Here is a 19,677-nt window from a genome sequence, read left to right on the forward strand (position 1 = left end):
ATGTTCCAGGTACAAGGGAGATAACCATTAGGTCTGACTGCCTGGGAGCCAGGCAGAACAGAGCCATACTTCTCTTATTGCCAAAAACAGGTAAGAGAAATATCGCTGAATTCTTTCCCCAGTAAGGAATATTAATAATTAACAGCCCTGGGAAAAGAATGCATTCCCAGGGGAGCCTCTAAAATGGCCGCTCTGGTGGTGTCTGCCTTATGCAGTTGCAGATAAGGGATGAAACACGCCCTGGCCCTCTGCAGCGCCCCCAGGGTTGCTAGGATTAGGAAATTCTGGTTCTCTGCTCTTGAACCCTGTTAAGATGTTTATCAATGACAGTGCATGCACAGAGGGACATGGAACTTCATTAGTAACTCTAGTTTCACCCTGACCTTGTGATCTTGCCCTGACCTTCTGCCTTGTGATCTTTTGTTGCCCTTGAAGCATGTGATCTCTGTGACCCACACCCTGTTAGTACACTCCCTCACCTTTGAAAACTGCTAATAAAAATTTGCTGGTTTCATGGCTGAGGGGGCATCACGGAATCTGCTGACATGTGATGTCTCCCCCGGACACCCAGCTTTAACATTTCTCTCTTTTGTACTCTTTCCCTTTATTTCTCAGACTGGCCGACACTTAGGGAAAATAGAAAAGAACCTACATTGAAATATTGGGGGCTGGTTCCCCCAAAAGTGTGCATTCACACTCTATATCTCTATCTATCTATCTATCTATCTATCTATCTATCTATCTATCTATCTATCTATCTATCATCTATCTATCTATGAGAATCTGGCCAGTTTGTTTATCTAGTTCTTCTAATGACATCATCCTGGTCTTCTTTATGATATTTGAATATGAGAAAAGTTCTTTACTCATGAGACTTTTCCTTCTTTGCTAGGATTACCTTTCTAGTATCTATACTGTTATTTGTTCCATTACTCACATGCAAAGAATTTGAAGACTACATTAAAAAATAGCTGAATTACTTGTTTTCCAGAAAACTCATGTATTAGTATAAAAACCTTTATTTTTTTTTAAGATTTGTAACAGGCAAAAGCCCTTGGCTCTTTTTCCTATTATAACTATCTTTTTTATTCTTTTTCTTTCTCAATTTTTCTTATCAGCCAAAATGTCACTAGCTGTCTCCTTTAGGGATCTCATTACAGCCTGTGTCCCACAGATTTTCTTGTCAAAGATGTTATACTGGTCCAGGTTCTTCACTGTAAACAGCAAAAGCCAGGGCTCTTAAGAAGAAAAAGAATTTAGGAAAGAATAACAAAAATCTCACATACACTAAGGGAAGTGTGGAGAATCAGGATGTGGAAGTGACAAAAATCCTACATGAAGAGTCAAGTTGGGACATTGTTGTCACTTCTGCTTGGACACAAAATTCACTAGATGCCACTGCCATCACCAACTCTGTGTCTGGTCAGCTGTGGTTACCACTGTTGCCAGTAGTGACATGATTTCTCCATTTCTCCTTGGGTCACTTACTCTACAGTCAAAATCATGACTGTAAGTATTTAACTGGCCAAACTATGCCCATTATCTAGTTGCCAAGGGCCAAGAAGATTAAATAGTGGGCATTTGTAGTTTTTAAAGCTGCAAGTGAGGTTCTGCCTTCCACCAAGATCGTTACCATGGCTGACTCTCCAGATTCATAAAAGTATAATATCCTCCTGAGCATCCCTGACCTCCCTGAAAAAAAAGGACATCCAAATTACAACAGTCATCCCTCTGTAACCATGAGGGATCGGTATCCTGACTCCCACAGACCCCAAAATCTTTGGATGCTCAAGTCCCTTACATAAAATGGTATAGTATTTGTATATACCCTACACACATTCTTCTGTATACTTTAAATCATATCTAGATCACTCATAATACCTCCCACAACATGGATGTTATGTAAATATTTGTTATACTTTATTGTTTAAAGAATAATGACAAGAAAGTCTGTACATATTCAGTACAGACACAATCATGTATATTTTTTCTTTTCACATATTTTTCTTTTCACATATTTTTGATCTGCAGTTGGTTTAATCCATGGATGATGAACCCATAGATAAGAAGGGCCAACTGTATTGGAAATAGTCTACAACATAGGCACATTATACAGAAATGACTTGATTGTTGCCATTGTTTCTGTCCTTGAGAAATTCTTTTGGACAGTTAATTTGGACAGAACATCAACAAATTAAAACATAGTGTTTTAATATATATCATAAGATGTTTCACAGATAAATAGATTACTTTGGGAGGACAGATATAGGAGCAAAGCATTCTGCATATTGTAATCTGGGAAGATTGCTATTTGTTCAAAGAATGTGCCTATTTAATAATTGCTATTGTTCTTAGCTTATGGATATATGTAAATTCTTTACATTTGTTAAAATTTTCAAGCCTCCAACCAGCAATCAGAGACAGATGTTGCTAAGGCCATTCTGTAGCTAGTGATGAAAGAGACTTCTGCAAAGTTAAACAATTAATAAATGTCTGAGTCATGTAAACTCAGGCTTTTATACATTTTCTTTGTCTTCTAACCACCATACAGAATAAGAGAAAAAAGTGAAAACAAGGCCAAGCTCAGTATTCATATAAAATGGCCTGGGAAATTTAGAGAATTATAAGAAGCCAGTGAAATAACCATAACAAAACAATTTTATTGAGGCTTAATATAGGCTAGATATGGATTTAAAAGCTTTCCATGTCTTGTTCATTTAATACTTATACCAACATAATGAATTAAGTATTATTATTGAAATTCTGATTTTACATATGAGAAAACAAACTCGTGATAAGATCAAGTCGCTGCCAAGATTTCAGAGTTGGTATGTGTTTTATTAATCTATTGCTATAAAACAAACCAAACTAAATCTCAGTGACAAAAAAGCATTGTTTTTCATAATTCTGTGGGATTACTTGGTTCACCTGGGAAGCTCTTTGGGCATGAATGCGTTGGGATATTCAAAATGGCTCACTGACACACCTGGTGCCTTTGTGGAGATGGCGGAAAGACTGATCCTTACTCTCCATGTAGCCTCAGAGCTTATTCATCTTTAGGTGGACTCTCCATATGGTGGATATTTCCTTCTGGCCTCTTGAGCAGGGTAACTAGATCTTTTTCATGGCAACTTAGGGCTCTTGAAAGCATAGAAGCAGAAGCTGTCAGACTTTCTTAAGGCTTAGGCATAGAACTGAAAAAGCTTCATGCCTACTGCATTTTATCAGCTAAAATGCATTATGGGGCCAGACTCAATTCAGTTTGTGAGGGGAATATGCAAGAGAATGAATTTGGGTAGGCAAGGTGTGTGGGGGCTACTTTTGCAGATCTGACTTCCATAGTACTACATATTGTGTAGCTAGGGTTCTCAGCCAGGCACCATGACTCTGGAGCTGTAACCTTCTTGATATGAAGTTGGGAAATTTAGGAGTAAGAAGGATGGAAAAGTAAAGAGGAATGATATGTAGGTAGATGTATATATAGAGATAGATACAGATATAGAAATATATGTAGAATCATATTTTGAGGCTGAAAGCAAAGGGTATGCATGACAACCAAAGGGATATTTTTCCTTGCTGTTTACTTGACCACCAGTAATTCATGCTTAAACTTGTTCTTTATAACTGCATTATGTACTGAAAATGGGGAAAATTATTTTGTTCTAAACAAAAATGTTGATCTTTTCCTCATAAATCAGGAGCACTGCTTCTTTCTATGGTTCACATTAATGAAGAAATGTGCCAGATTAAAGGTAGGTAAAGATAAACTCTTTATTGATCAATTTGTTCTGAAATCAGATTCTAAATTTAATATACCACTTGCTATGGCCTGCATATTTGTGTCCCCCCAAAATTCATGTTGAAATTCTAACTCCCAAGGTAACTGTAGTAAGAGGTAGGACTTTTAAGTGGTAATTAGATCATGAGAGCAGAGCCCTTGTGGAAAAGGCCCAAGAAGACCTCTCATCGCTTCCACCATGTGAGTATGCAATGAGAATCCACCACCTATGGGTCAGAAAGTGGGCCCCTCATTAGACACACAATTTGCCTTGATCTGGGATTTCTCACCCTCCAGAATTCTGAGAATAAATTTCTGTGGTTTATAACCTACCTAGTATAGTATTTTGTTAAATCAATCTGAATACACTAAGATACCCCTCATCTACTCTGATTCATCTTTCATTTTCTTCCCTTTATAGTCTTTAATTAGAAAAGTAGCATAAATGTTCATTGTTATGTGTTCTCACAAATAAATGTGTTCTTCCCTTGCTATTTTTTGAAATGCCCACAGGTACCACAATGATGAACACACAGTTAAAGAATTTCACTTAAGATAAAAAGACAGCAGGCCGAAGAACAACTGAAGAACATGTGTTGAGGAAATCAATGATTTGCGTGACCTACATTGAAAAGCAATAATAGGTTGGGTGCTGTGGCTTCTGCCTGTAATCCCAGCACTTTAGGAGGCTGAGGTGGGTGGATCACCTGAGGTCTGGAGTTTGAGACCAGCCTGGCTGACATGGTGAAATCTCGTCTCCACTAAAAATACAAAAATACAGGTGTACACCTGTAATCCCAGCTACTTGGGAGGCTGAGGCAGGAAAATGGCTTCAACCCAGGAGATGGAGGTTGCAGTGAGCCGAGATCGCACCACTGCACTCCGGCTTGGGTGATAGAGTGAGACTCCATCTCAAAAAAGAAAAAAAAAATGAAAAGCAACAATACAGAGAAGGAATAGGAGCTATTAAGTCGAGCTACCAAAAAGTTTAGTAAAGTGTCAAATGGTGATAAATTTGGTGCAAGGTTCTGCAAGAAATTTTCAGGAGTCTAAAACTTTTACAACTGAAAATCCATTATTTTAAATTACTATCGCCTGTTGACTCTATGATAGCATTTGCCATTATTCAATATCAATTCTAAATTTTCACAAATAAAAAAGGAGGAATTCTCCATTTATTCAGCAACTGCATTCCAAAGCATTTTTGTGAGTTTAATGTCATCATCTTATTTAAATTAGATGTAGTAAAATTTCTATTCCTTAACATAATGTGTGATTATTTACTGATTTCCTTAGAGCAAACTAGCTCATCAGTGCTTCTAAATATTATATTCAAAAACAAGCAAATGAGTCCTATGATCAGGAAAAAGAGAAAGTTCCACTCTATAGAAAAGCGCTTTTTGTCAGGTTAAATCAAAGGTCTACACAGTATTTACAATGAATTTGAAAGAAAATGTCAATATGCCATCTTTGTAAATTTCATGTTCATGAACAGAATATTTGGAAAAGTTATGGTAGCTGTCTGCAAAGCAGGTGACTCTGTACTTGCTAATTCTATCAGTATCTCACAGCAAATTCTACGATAACTTTTTGTATACCTTCAACTAAAAGGTTTATGAGCACTAGAAGGAGGTTTCTAAATGATCTATTCTTTCATTAGAAAAGACATGAAAATCATATCCAACATTTTTTTCAATTAGTGAGTATCCCAAACCATTGGAGACTTCAGAGGGTTATTAGAATGTCAGTAAGACTAAAGTTGAGGTAGGTACCAAAATGTCAACTATGTCCAAATATGAGATGGCATTTTTATTTATACTATAGTCTCCATAATGCTTCTTCATTCTTGGATTTAAGAAATCTTGGGATACTCTCCAGACCCCAAAACATATTTCTGTTGTTTGGAAGTAAGAATTGCTATATTTGTTTTTAAAGGGACCTATAAATACACAGAGAAAGTAAAAAAAAAAAATGACACTTTGATCAATCCTTTATTTTAATCATTTCTTTTATAAATAAAAGAAATAACTTTTTCTTTCTTTAATTTAAAAATTTCCTTTTACCCCTGAGAAGTTTATATGTAAAATGAAGGAATAGCATATAAAGAAGGCATATCTGTATCTATAATTATAATCATTAAATATAGTGTTTACAAATTTGGGTTTAGAATCAAACTCCTCAGATTTAATCATAGGTCTCCCTCGTAAAAGTTATTTAACTTCTCCAAACTTAACATTTCTCAGTGTCACTCATAAAAGGATAAAAATCATATTTACCTACTCTTATTTAATTATTCAGAAATATATGAGTACTTATTGTGTGCCAGCCACTATTCTAAGAGCCTGCAATAGAGAACAAAATAGAGTCCCTATTCTCAAAGTGCTTACATTCTAGTGGCAAAGACATTAATAACTTTGTGACATAAAATTACATTAAATATCAAATAGTAATAACAATATTTTAAGCCAAGTAAGGGATGAAATATGAGGAAACATGTAGTAAAACATAATATGACATAATATGGTCAAATACTCTTTTATAATAAAAATGCCCAGCAAACGATAGAAAAACACCTACAAACCAATAAAAGTCATCTGAAAAATCCAGCTAACATCATACTCAATAGTGAAAGACTCAATTCTTTCCCCTTAAGATGAGGAAGGAGACAAGGATTTCCACTCTCACCTCTTCTATTTAACGTTGTACTAAAGATCCTAGCAAGACAAGTAGGCAAGAGAAAGAAATAAAAGTCATCATGAGTGGAAAGGAAGTAGTGACAGACATCAGATTATATAATCTTGTGTACTGTGTGGTCTTGTCTGTACAAAACCTAGAACTACACATGAGTGTTAGGCATCTTTTGTCTTCTTACCCAGTCAAATTATGATGAAACATTCCCAATAGGTCTTTTCAAGCCTTCAAAAAAACTCATAATAAATTACATGTGAGGATTTATGAGGATTAACTTGTTAAGCTAAATTATAGTGGTTTGAAATTTACACTAAAATAACTTTTGTTTTGATTTAACATCTTGATAAGTAATAATATGGGCTAATACTATAATTTGGGGAAGCAAACATTTTGTATATGATGTAAAATTTACAGGAATAAACTCTCAAACTCTCAATTTCTAATTTTTTTCTCTTTCTGTAACGTCTCTTTAAAACCCAGACAATAAACTTATCTAATGCAGTTGTGCACAGCAGCTCTCTCATCTAAATGAAGGAATTTCAACCTTTCCCTGAATTGAATTAACGACAGACAGATTAACAGGAAAAAAAGGCATACATTTTTATTAATACGCATAAGCAAGGGGGAGTCACAAGAGAGCGATTACCAAATAACCCATAAGATAGAGATACTTATATATCCTTCTTCATAGGGGAGAGGGGAGATGGGGAAAAGTAGGCAGTTCTTTTGAGGGATAGTAAATGATTATTAGGGAGAATGAATGAACCCAGGGGACAGAAATTAAGTTGTAAGTGTTTCATTTTAGAATTTGAATGAGCCAGAGAGGCAGACAGTATCTCATGAAAAACTCTATCCAGGTGTGGTTGCATTTCTTGGTCTTCTTTTCTGTGGTAAATAATGAGATTGCAGAGAGGGATGAAAAGCAATTGTCTTCTACGGTGGGTCTAGTCTTAAGATAGATAAGGGAAAGAGAGCCTCTTCCAGAATCTGCTGACATTCAAGTACTTAAAATTTGAAATAATGAGCATACCAGGATGCCATATTTTGTGGTAAAATTCCTGGGATTTCTTCACAAGTGTTCCTTAGAGAAAAACTACTTTTGTCCACATTTAAAAAATTTTTATTTTCCAAAGCTACTGTAGAAATATTTTGTCTTATACAATTTTATATACATGTGTTTTTCTGTCTTATAGGTTTATATGCATGTGTTCTTTCTTATTCTTATTTTTTAAGTAAACATTGCCATACCCTGAATAGTGTTGTGCAGTTTGGATTTTGGCCCATAAAAACACATATGCAGCATACTACTTAATAATTACATGATATCTCATGTATGGTTTTACCATAGATTTTGTTTTTAAGCATTCATCAACTGACCATAACGTAAATGTCTAGAAGCTTTGGTTATTTTATGCAGTGACCCAGTGGGTATTATTACACATGCATAGTTTATCAACTAATAGGATAAATAGCTGGACTATAGGATAAATACTAAAAATTAAACACAGTAGAGAACGTGACTTAAATATTGATATTGTCAAGTTGTTCTCCATAAAGATATATGAATATGCCTATTCCCTAATACCCTCTCTTACTGTTGTCAGATTATTTTTATCGTTTTGCCAAATGAAAGCTGAAAAAATGGTTCCATGTATTTTAACATTTTCAAATATGAAGAAAAGCTGAAATGATTTTATGTGAATATCAATGTGAATACTACCTAGATTGTAACACAAAGATATTACTTCAAGATGAGAAGTAGTAATTTAATTTATATTTTTCCCGATATCTACTCATTTGTCTCCACAATTAAAAAAAAACTCTCTATTTTAAAATTAACTTTTATACTTCATTTTTGTATTCATTTGGGTATATCTCTAAATTTTACCTTTTTTTCCATTTAGACATTATTTAATTATTTTAGTCATTGAAAATTTAGAATTTGGATTAGTATTTATTTTATCTTGTCTCCATCTCATTCCCATTAACCTTCTTTTAAATGTTTTCTTGACCCTTCTCGGATGTTTATTTTGTGACATCACCTTTAAGATCATTTAGAGAGTTTGAAATCCTCCTTTGGTAATTTTGGGAAGGACCTTGCTAAATTGATGCATTTATACAGGATAATTGGCATAGTTAGACTGTTTAATTTTGATATCAAAACATGATCTGCTTTTTATTTGTCCAAATTTTCTTTTGTCCTTCAGTGTCATGTTAGTTTTCTTTCTAGGGATTTTGTATAGTTCTTCAAATTTCTCCTGCTATTTCTTTTAAAGTTGCTATTGAAAATGTGATTTTTAATTTCAATTATTTCTTCTGGCTGCCTAACATTTGACTATATGAAAGCAATTTCTTTCTGTATACTATTGTTTACTCAGCCATTTCTCAAAATTATGTATTATATTTACAGATTTTCAGTTGTTTTTCTTTGCTTTTCCAACCATATTGAGACCGCCAGGTGAAAAGGGTTTCCCGGTGAACCTCGGACGGGCCTGCGCACTGGGAGAATGGGGTGGAGCCACGGAAGTTCGCGCCATTTGCAGAGGGGAGGAGCCCAGCCTCTTGGCGTTCCTGTGTGATGGGGCCGGAGCCAGTAAACAGGCTTCCTTCTCGCTCTGCTGTAAGTTTTTCTCTTTCTCCCTTTTCACCCAAGAAGTTCCGTTTTTCCTACCCTTCTGTGTGTCCGCGAGTCTAATCTTTTCTGGCCATATGACAAGAACCAGGATTTTCCTACAATATAATTTGCAAGAATATACAGTTTATCTTCCTTCAAGTTTTTACCTTCCATTGCTGTTTCTAAATGTGTCAACAGGTATCTCCAGGATAATAGAAGAATAAAAATTCACTTTTGGTTTTAACTCTCACTGGAGTGCCTCTACTATTTTCTCCCATTGCACGTTATACTTAATATGGTTGATATAGGAACATATTTTAGTTATATATACATATATTTGTGTATATATATATACAGATAATGCTAATCTTTTAAATAATGCATAGTTTTATAAATAAATACATATATTTACTTATCTTTAGTGTGCATATATAATCATATAGCCATAAAAACTACATGAGTAAATATGTAATATATGTACATATTAAGAAAATATACATATATTTAAAATTTTAAAATATTGTTTAAATGAAAAGATACTGAATTTTATCTGTAACTTTTCTGCATCTATAAAGATAATCAAAGATTTCAAATCTATGAATATGAATATTTTGTCAGTAGATATCTTTAATTACTGAAACATGCCACACTTAGATAGAGTGTATCATTCTTTTAATGTGCCTCTAGACCTTGTTTTAGTATTTATAAAGGATTTCTATGTCAGATTCACAGGTAAAATTGGTTTCTAATATTTGGGGGGGGTGGTGGTTTGTGTTATCTTTGCTGGTTTTGAGTATCAATGTTATGCTGGATATTTTCCTACTTTTTTTACTCTTTGAAATAATCTAACATTTTAAGTCATTTGTTCCTCAGAAGGTTGGAGAATGATTAAGCCAGTGAGCATCTTATTTGTTTTTTTTCTCTTTCTTCTTTGGTAATGATTTGTCTGTTTAAAATTTCCAACTTTCATGGGGTAAATTCTGGTAATTCATATTCTAAAAAATCATATATTTCATCTAGGTTCTAAAATTAAATCACATAAAACTGAGAGAATTGTTTCTTATGGTCTTTTATTTTCTCTCCTGTCTTTGGTAAATTCCGCATTGCAATTTCTTATTTTACATATTTATGCTTCCTTCCCTTTTTTCCCTTTATTATTAAACTATTGAGTCATCTGTTACTTTTCCCTCAATGGACCAAATTTTGGATATTTTAGTTCTAAATTTTTTTTTGCATTTTATTCTGCTTTTATTTGTATTCATTTCTCTATTTTTTATTCTTTAGTTGGTTATTTTTGGTAATGCTTGGAGTATGCTGCTTAACTTATTTACATTCTTTTAAGCTTACTGGTACGTGAATTTAAGACTAAATTTTCTTTTTGGCCATGTTTATTCTTTCCATATATTCTGATTTATAATGTCTTTTATTATTGTCATTTTATCCATATTGGGCACTATTGGTTTTTATTTTTATTTGAATCCAGTGATTCTGGTGATTGATTTTTTGTAATGAAAGTATTAAAGTACCAGTTGATAACATCTTAGATATTTTCTTTTTGATTTTTGTTTCCAGCTCTGTTAATAATTTCTAATTTTGCTCCATTGTAAATAGAGAATACTGGCCATGCAATTACTTCATTTTTTTATCATTTATTAAATATTCATTTCTAATTGTAGTACTATTCCTTTCAAACTTTCTCCTCAAATAAAACAGTTTAACAATGAAGCATGCCAATCTAAAGTGAAGAACTGCATGCCTTAAAAAGTGAGACCTTTGGTTGAAACACTGCTAAAGCAATCATGAGAAAAATCTGCACCAGCTACTTCTGTCAAACCAGCTGCAGCAATTGGGCACAAAAAGAGAGTGAAAATGGCTTGGCTCTCACTAAGCAGTTACAGGGTGTCATTTAAAGAACATCGAATTCACAATCACACAAAGACCTTCCTGGAAGTGAAGGTCATCATCTTTCTAGAGATGTGACTTGATTTTGATTTCCAGGTTTCTGTTGTGCGGGTTGTTGTTTGGTTGTTTGTTCTTTTTTTTTTTTCTATTTAAGAAGCACTTCACTTCTCAAGCATGACACTGCAGGGCAGAGCTTGATTTCCCAAGATCAGAAAATATTTATTGTTCCCTTGTCATTCTGTCAACATTGTTTTATTACTTGTCTTAGTTTGAAGAGAAAAGATGAAATAAACAAGAATCATGCGATGATACCTAAAAGTATGATCCTTTTTTATCATCTGCCTAAGTGTAATGGTCTCAGATAATGTTTTCATCACGTAGTGAATCTTAACTAAAACTCTGGCATCAGGCTGTCCTGCTTCTCAGTCCCACAACATAATACAGTTTCCAAATGTACCAAGGATGATACATAACACAATAAAAAGAGCTCAACCAAAATTTGAAATGCTGCTTTTTACAAATGGTCTTTAATACCACATTCACACACACACACACACACACACACACACACACACACACACACACACATTCCATAGTAACATTCACTTAGAATCATCCTTAGTCCATACTAGAGTTTTCTGGGTTACAAGGAACCTAGAATGAGCTGGGATAATAGAATTGGATCTTCCTAAAGGAGACTTGAGCATTAATGCTGTTACTGAGAAATAAGGTAAACTTCAAAATCCTGGTTCACTGACATTCTCCTTGGTTGGCACCCTTTTCACCTTCATGTTAAATTGGAGCAGCCAACTTCTTACCATGTATTGCTAAAATTCATTCAAATGAGGACAGAAAAAAAGATCAATACTATTTAATCTGTAAAAAATTCAAAGACTGAAGACAATTTGTTTTCCAAAGTCGAGACTAGTTTGTCTCCAAGCCCATCCTGTCTAAGCTTCATGTCCTGGTGAAGTGAATTCCATTTTCCCTATCCCTCATCTTCCTTATCTTCCTTCCCTACACACACACACACACACACACACACACACACACACACACACACACACCCCTCATTGGAAATCAGTATTATATTTTGTGACCTTTAGAAACAAAGAAAATCAAAAATTCTGCCATCTTCTTTTGACCTGAACAAAAGGCTCTTGGGACTTATGTAAATGTAATAAACATTTATTAGGAAAAGTTTTATCTTAGAGTTTAAAATTTCTCATGTGAGATTTTATTAGACTTATCATTCACATATTGTAATGAAGCAAGATGATTTCTCCTGGAAATTGTTCCCAGTGAGAGCACAATTATTAAATACCATCATCACTGATAATAATTAAACTTTTATCATCTCAGTTTCAACCCTGTCAGATCAAGCTCCCCAGAGGGGTGACTATGTGTGAGAAGCTTTAGAAAATGGTGTAGTGAATAAACAGTTATAAAGCTAACAAAACAGCTGATTAGCGACAGAGCCTGGGAGTCTCATCACTGTGCTAATGCCCTTCTTCAAAAGTCTATTTTATGTTTTCACTTACTACACTTCTGACACCAAATGTATGGTTTTTCTTACACCAACCAATTCTCCAGACTGTAACCAAGTGTCTACAATTTAATTCAATTCTGACCCTATCTACCCAGAGTCAGTGTCAGACTCTACATGTCAAGTAAGGGCTCAGTCCCACAAAACTGCCCTCACTTGGCAATTCTGGGCCCCTCCTACTTTTGACCTACTGCCTGTAAAGTTGGAAGTGTCCCACAACCCACTCCTCAGGTTTAACAGTTTGCTATAAAAGATCATAGAAGTCAAGAAAACACTTTCCTTACATTTATCACTTTATTATAAAGAATACAACTCAGGAACGGCCAAATGAAAGCAATGCATAAGGCAAGGTATAGGGCAGGAGGGCAGAGCTTCTACATCCTCTCCAGGTATGCTGCTCACCCAACACTACTATGTGTGCACCAACCCAGGAGCTCTCTGAGCCCTGTCGTTCAGGGTTTTAAGGAGATTCCATTACTTAGGTATGATTGATTAAATCACTGGACATTGGCATTTAACTCAATCTCTATCCCCTGTCCCCTGTCTCCCTTGAAGTAGGGAATAAGGGATCGTTCCAAGCCTCTAATCTGGTTTGTTTCTCTGGCAACCAGGTGTATATTTAAGCTATCCAGGCTGCCACCAGAGTGATTTCCTTGGCATAAACTCAGGTATGGTTGAAAGAGGCTTATTACGAATGACTAAAGATGCTTCTCTTACCCCTATCACTCGGGAAATTCCTAAGGCTTTAGAAAGCTCTTGTGCTTGTGCTAGGAACTGGGGGAAAAGATAAAATACATATTTCATATTATGTCACAATATTGCAGACAGTTTTGCAGCATGGCTGTTTTATTTTTACTGATTTATCCAATGTTTGAGAAAGTTAATCCCCTCCCATTGAGGAATAAGAATGCTAGGAATAAAATATAAAGCAGGTTGGAAGAAGAATAACATAGGAGCAGTTATTAGAAGAGAATTAATCATAGCTGTTATTTTTAAGCATCAACTCAGTTCTAGGCACTTTTAACTTTAAAACACTTAGCAAGAGCTAAATAGGGCCTTATCAATATAAATTATTTACCAGAAATCCACTTACCTAATTGTAAAAAACAGTAGTTAAATCCAGAGCTGTTACAGTAGGTAGCTAGTCAGACATGAGCAGGGTAGGGGAGGGCTGAGCACTCCCTACTCACTTACCAAGATATCTCAGGTGATTGTTACAGTATCTCTCTAAAATAACAATTGGTTGCAGCCAGCGCCAGGAAAAGGCAGTCTCCCAAAGGATAGAAACACCTGAAACTAGTGATCAACTGCTTCTCGATAAGATTTCAGGAGTTGGACGAGTGGGCTCAAGCATGCTCACTAAGAGGCAGAATGGTGGCGTTTAACAGGTATAAGATCATTCTTGAGCACCTCGAGTGAGCATGTGTACAATTTCAGTACACACACTGCACATGCTCCTCTGCCAAGTGCTGGCAAGCCCCTGCGTATGCAAACAGCCCACCCCTAGGGAAGAATCAGGGGAGAAGGGATGCAACCCTCTCCCCTCGGAAGTATGCCAACATGTAATACCCCTAGTCAAAGGTCAAACAGGGCACTTCATCTCTCAAGTCACCCACTTGGCCCTCTTCCATTCTTACTTCTTTCTATTACTTCTTTCTATTCCTGCTCTAAAGGTTTTTAATAAACTTTCACTCCTGCTCTAAAACTTGCCTTGCTGTCTCACTCTGCCTTATGCCCCTCGGTGGAATTCTTTCTTCTGAGGAGGCAAGAATTGAGGTTGCTACAGACCCATATGAATTTGCTACTGCTCACAGAGCTACCTGCTTCAAAGTACATGCATAGGTTTTTGTTTTGTTTAAATACACTGTGATATTTTTTATTTGTGGGAGGAAGGAAAAAATATACGTAAAAGAGACAGGCCGGGCGCGGTGGCTCACGCCTGTAATCCCAGCACTTTGGGAGGCCGAGCTGGGCAGATCATGAGGTTAGGAGATCGAGACCATCCTGGCTAACACGGTGAAACCCCATCTCTACTAAAAACTAAAAATACAAAAAATTAGCCCAGTGTGGGGGCCCACATCTGTAGTCCCAGCTGCTCGGGAGGCTGAGGCAGGAGAATCGCTTGAACCCAGGAGGTGGAGGTTGCAGTGAGCTGAGATTGCGCCACTGAACTGCAGCCTGGGTGACAGAGCAAGACTCTGTCTCAAAAAAGAAAAAAAAAAGAGAGAGAGAGGGAGAAATGAATAAGAATCTGTTTATGTGATGTTGGTAAATAGTTGGCTGCAGTTAATTTCATCACAGCTGCTTAAAGTACTCAGTCATTAGTGTGGTTGTCTTGAGGATAATCTAGGTGACGATGCCTGGACTAAGATTGCTGTGATGTGCACAGGTAATCAAACTTGTGCAGTTGACAAAGATGAGACTAAAACATGGAAAAGCAAAGTATAATTTTGCATGCTGTAGAGTTTGCAAAACTCACCAGCCTCACTGATCAATAAAAGTCAGTTCAACCATACGGAGCCTTGGGTGCAGCCTCTGCCTTTGAATGGATAGGACCTCACAGGACCACACCAAGTTAGAGACAAAATAATCATATATTCACAAATATTAGGGGTGCAAACTTTAAAAAAAAACCATTTCCTTTTGGGTATTTTGCTTTGTCCTCATTCTTTTCCTTATCTGATTTGGACTTTATATAGTCCTGTTTCTTAATTTTCTTAAAATTTGAGAAATGGATGTCTCTAAATGTCACTGAAACACAAATTTTGAGTACCAGTTCTGGAGGATGAACCAGCCAATAAGCCCCAAATCAGGAGGCTTCAGCAAATGGAAACATTTTTCATGACCACAAACTTTAACTTTTCCACTATCAGTCTAATTGGTTAAAATAGAAATAAAGAAAGGGAACTGTAAATAGCTCCTTGGAGGTGACGAAAAGTCCAAAGCAATAGTGGAAAAAAGAGGCTGGAGGAGGATGAGGAAGGAAGAGACAGTACAAAAAGCAGAGTGAACAAGTGAAAGAAATGTGAAACTTCATGATTTACTATATGATGATTTAAGCATCTTGAAGAACTAAATAGAGTGGACTTCTAAACCACTACTCATTCTTTTGTTTTTATTAACCAATCCAGCATTCCATATAAAGATGAAGCATTTTTAACTGATTGATTTATAGTTTTAATGCTAAGACTTCAGGTCAACTCCTCAAAGTTAATTTAAAAAAGAAAGAGGTGGAAGAGGTAAACAGAGGGAGAAGAGAAAAAGGAGAAAAGTGCTTTAGTAAAAAGCAGGAATATTTATACTAGAACATAAACTCTGAATTTCAGACAAGTAGTCATTTGTAGTGAGCCCATTGTAGGGGACCACGAGGATGTCTCTACACCTAAGGATGTCTTTAAACTTACTTCTGTCCGTACTTAGAGTTTAAATAGTCTCCCATATTAAGCAATTCAAAAATACATACATGAACACACACACACACACAGTGAGGCAGTCTTCTATTTTCTTCAGGTAATCTTTACTCACACTGGAGTTAGAATTATATGGGTTACTAGGCAAATCTCTGGACTGTAAAATGTGTGTTAGCCATGGAAGCAAGATTTAATATTATAATAAAAGTTGCTCCAAGAGGAGGGCTTAACACTAAAAGGAAGACGTAGTTCTACTCTGAAGACGGCAGGTTCTTTAGACACTGGGCCAGGGAAGCATTATCTTTATCCCCGAGGGTTCACCTCCATGTTAGTCTGTTCCTGAGTCTTGCTTTCCATTCTGAGCTGCCATTGTCTCTTCCTGAAGGATGTGTGGGTTGCTGTTTGTTCCCAGGAAGACTGAGGTTTCATCCTTGATGTTAATCCTTTTGCAAAGTTAATGGTTTGCCTCTTTATCCCTTTACTTAGAGTGTTTCTTTTGAAGTTCCCCATCACAAAGTTTGTATTGCTGTTTCTCAGTGTTTGAAATCTTGTTAGGTACCAATGAGATCACAATTTGGCTCTGCTCTGTAAAAAGCACTCATTTCATGTTTCACAGACCTCTAAAAAGGTTTGTCCCTTGGAGGATGTGGCATATTATTTGACATTAATGTTCATGGAGTTAAGTGATCATCAACGAGATAATAGACTCCATGGTAAGGGCTGCTGAACTCAATTTATAACATGGCAAAAGAGTCTTCTAAAGAGTAACTCAAACATTGACTTTCTGAGGATCTTTAGAATTTTTGTCAATGCTAATGGCAGCAGCACGTGGGTGTGGCAAAACTGCTACTCTATTGACATGATTCTGCAAACCCCATCTGGGTAAAAAATTACAGCTGTTTTCCTATAGATGGATTTTTCCATGAAGCTGATGAAGCTTAAATTTTGGGAATCTTCATTTACATGGACCTCATTCTGGGCAATATAATTTTAATTTGTAATTTTCCATTTTTAATAAAGTAGGTGTCCGAAATTGTGTAAGTTTCAGGTAGGGTTGACAGATTTAGTTAAAACAAACAAACACATAATAAACAAAAATTCAGAACATTAAGTTAAATTTGAATTTCAGATAGACAAAAATATTGTTTTTAGTATAAGTATGTCCCATGAAATATTTTCCATGCAATATTTGATAAATATTTATGCTAAAAAATGAAACATTGTTTGTCTGACAATATTCAAGGTCCTGGGGAATTAGCAGTGAACAAAACAAACAAATAATGTTCTTTTCTATTGGAAATTATAGAAATTAACCCAATAGGTGAAATATATAGTGTGTATAATATTGATTTTATTTTTACTGAGCAACTTTTAATATGCTTAGAAAAGCTGAATTAAAATATTTCCCTACAGGTATAAGAAGAAGAAGTAGGAGAAACAAAATAAGGAGGAGAAGAAGTAAAATAATTTGAGAAGGAATATGAAGGTAATATAGAAATAAATTTTGTTTTCAATATTAGGCTTTATTTTTAGAGCAGTTTTAGATTCACAGAGAACTTCTGTATATAACCACTTGCCTCTAGATTAAGCTAAATTTGAGTTTATACTGATTTCTCCAAAGCCAATCTATGATTGCTTGGATAATGCTTATCTCCTTCCCTTGCTTTATCTGTAAATTCCTATTCCAACAGTGAGAAGTTTGGCTCTCACCGTCCACTGTTCCTTTATTTAATTGTTCAGTTCCAGGGCATATATGCAGTAGTTTCAAAGTTGGTAACTAGTGCTTGCCAGGAGGCTACTTTACCAAATAGAGTACAGTGCTTACGGGCAGTTTCTTTTGCCCTTACTCTTACAGACTTTACTCATTTACAAAGTTACTCAGCTCAGCATCTTCCTCTCCTCACCATCTTCGGTGAGATTGTTTCAATAATCTACTAGAGACACAGGTGTAATTTCACCATTATTTGCCATACAATTAAATGTTCCTGTTGCGCATGTGTTATTTTGGAATCCCTGGACCTTCTAAATGTTTCTTTTTTCTTACCTTTTAATTTTAAAGTTTACCCCCTTATGCTTTAAAGTTACATGGGTTTTGGGTCAAATGGTATTTCTAGTTCTAGATCCCTGAGGAATCTCCACACTGACTTCCACAATGGTTGAACTAGTTTACAGTCCCACCAACAGTGTAAAAGTGTTCCTATTTCTCCACATCCTCTCCAGCACCTGTTGTTTCCTGACTTTTTAATGATTGCCATTCTAACTGGCGTGAGACGGTATCTCATTGTGGTTTTGATTTGCATTTCTCTGATGGCCAGTGATGATGAGCATTTTTTCATGTGTTTTTTGGCTGCATAAATGTCTTCTTTTGAGAAGTGTCTGTTCATGTCCTTCACCCACTTTTTGATGGGGTTGTTTGTTTTTTTCTTAACAATGAGATCACATGGACACAGGAAGGGGAATATCACACTCTGGGGACTGTGGTGGGGTGGGGGGAGGGGGGAGGGATAGCATTGGGAGATATACCTAATGCTAGATGACGAGTTAGTGGGTGCAGCGCACCAGCATGGCACATGTATACATATGTAACTACCCGCACAATGTGCACATGTACCCTAAAACTTAAAGTATAAAAAAAAAATTAAAAAAAGTTACATGGGTTTTGACAAATGCATAATGTCATGTATCCACCTTTATAGTATCAGGCAAAATAGTTTCAATGCCCTAAAACAATACTGTGCTTCCCCTATTCATGCCTTCCCTTTCCTTAATACCTGGGAGTCAATAATCATTTTAATGTCTCGATAGTTTTGCCTTTTTTGAGACATTGTATAATTGGGAATATATAGTATATAGCCTTTTCTTAAACTTAGCAATATGTATTTAAGATTCCTCTATGTCTTTTTTGTGGCTTGATAGCTCATTTCATTTTTACCACTATATAATATTCCATAGCATGACTGAATCCCAGTTTGTGTATCCATTCATATTGGAAGATATCCTGGTTGCTTCCAGTTTTTTGTGATTATGAATGAAAGTGCTATAAATATTCATATGCAGGATTTTGTGTGGGCATAAAATTGTAACTGAAATGGATAAATAGCCAGGGACACAACTGCTGGATTGTATATTAAAACTACATTTAAGTTTGTAAAAAACTGCCAAAATATCTTACAGAACGATGGTACCATTTTGAATTCTCATTAGCGATGAAAGAAGGTTTCTACTGTCCTATAGCCTATTCAGTTTTTTTAAAGCCATTCTAATACTTATATATCAATAGCTCATTTTTGCTTTGATTTGCAATTTTCTGAGGATAAATCATATTGAACATTTTATGATATGCCTAGAAAAGCAGAGTTTTAATAGATATTTTAAAGAAAACATTTGTAAAAATAGAGTGATACCAAAGCAATGATTAATGTATAATAACTAATAGTAATAAACTTTAGGATTTAGAATTACCCTGTAGCATCTGTGAAGGTAGGAAAGTAAGTTATATATAAAAGAATGCAACCGAAATTTTGCATATTTCAAACTTTACTTGGGTAAAGTTCTCATAGATGGAAAAAAAGATAAATTTTATTCTGTTTTTATTGTGATGGATGACTCAGTTTTAGTAATTTGAGAAGGATACCCAAGGATAGTTCCCCAAAGTTATATTTGGGTAGTTAAGAAAGGCTCTTTCTCAAAAAAGAACTCCATATTGCTACAGTATTTCTACTGAGGCTAAGTGCTC

At 35.5% G+C, this 19,677-nt stretch overlaps 1 long non-coding RNA gene across 1 annotated transcript in view; it reads left to right on the forward strand.

The window, feature by feature from the left end:
- Positions 1-3,788: 3,788 nt before the first annotated feature.
- The window catches only part of LOC129393843 (uncharacterized), a 102,341-nt gene continuing 86,452 nt past the window's right edge, over positions 3,789-19,677 (forward strand). The window contains exons 1-3 of the long non-coding RNA XR_008620941.2: positions 3,789-4,472; positions 8,920-9,089; positions 17,355-17,427. This is a non-coding gene — a long non-coding RNA (uncharacterized LOC129393843). The remainder of the gene's footprint in view (positions 4,473-8,919; positions 9,090-17,354; positions 17,428-19,677) is intronic.

This window comes from Pan paniscus, chromosome 15 (assembly GCF_029289425.2).
Source record: "Pan paniscus chromosome 15, NHGRI_mPanPan1-v2.0_pri, whole genome shotgun sequence".
Classification (NCBI taxonomy): Eukaryota; Metazoa; Chordata; class Mammalia; order Primates; family Hominidae; genus Pan; species Pan paniscus.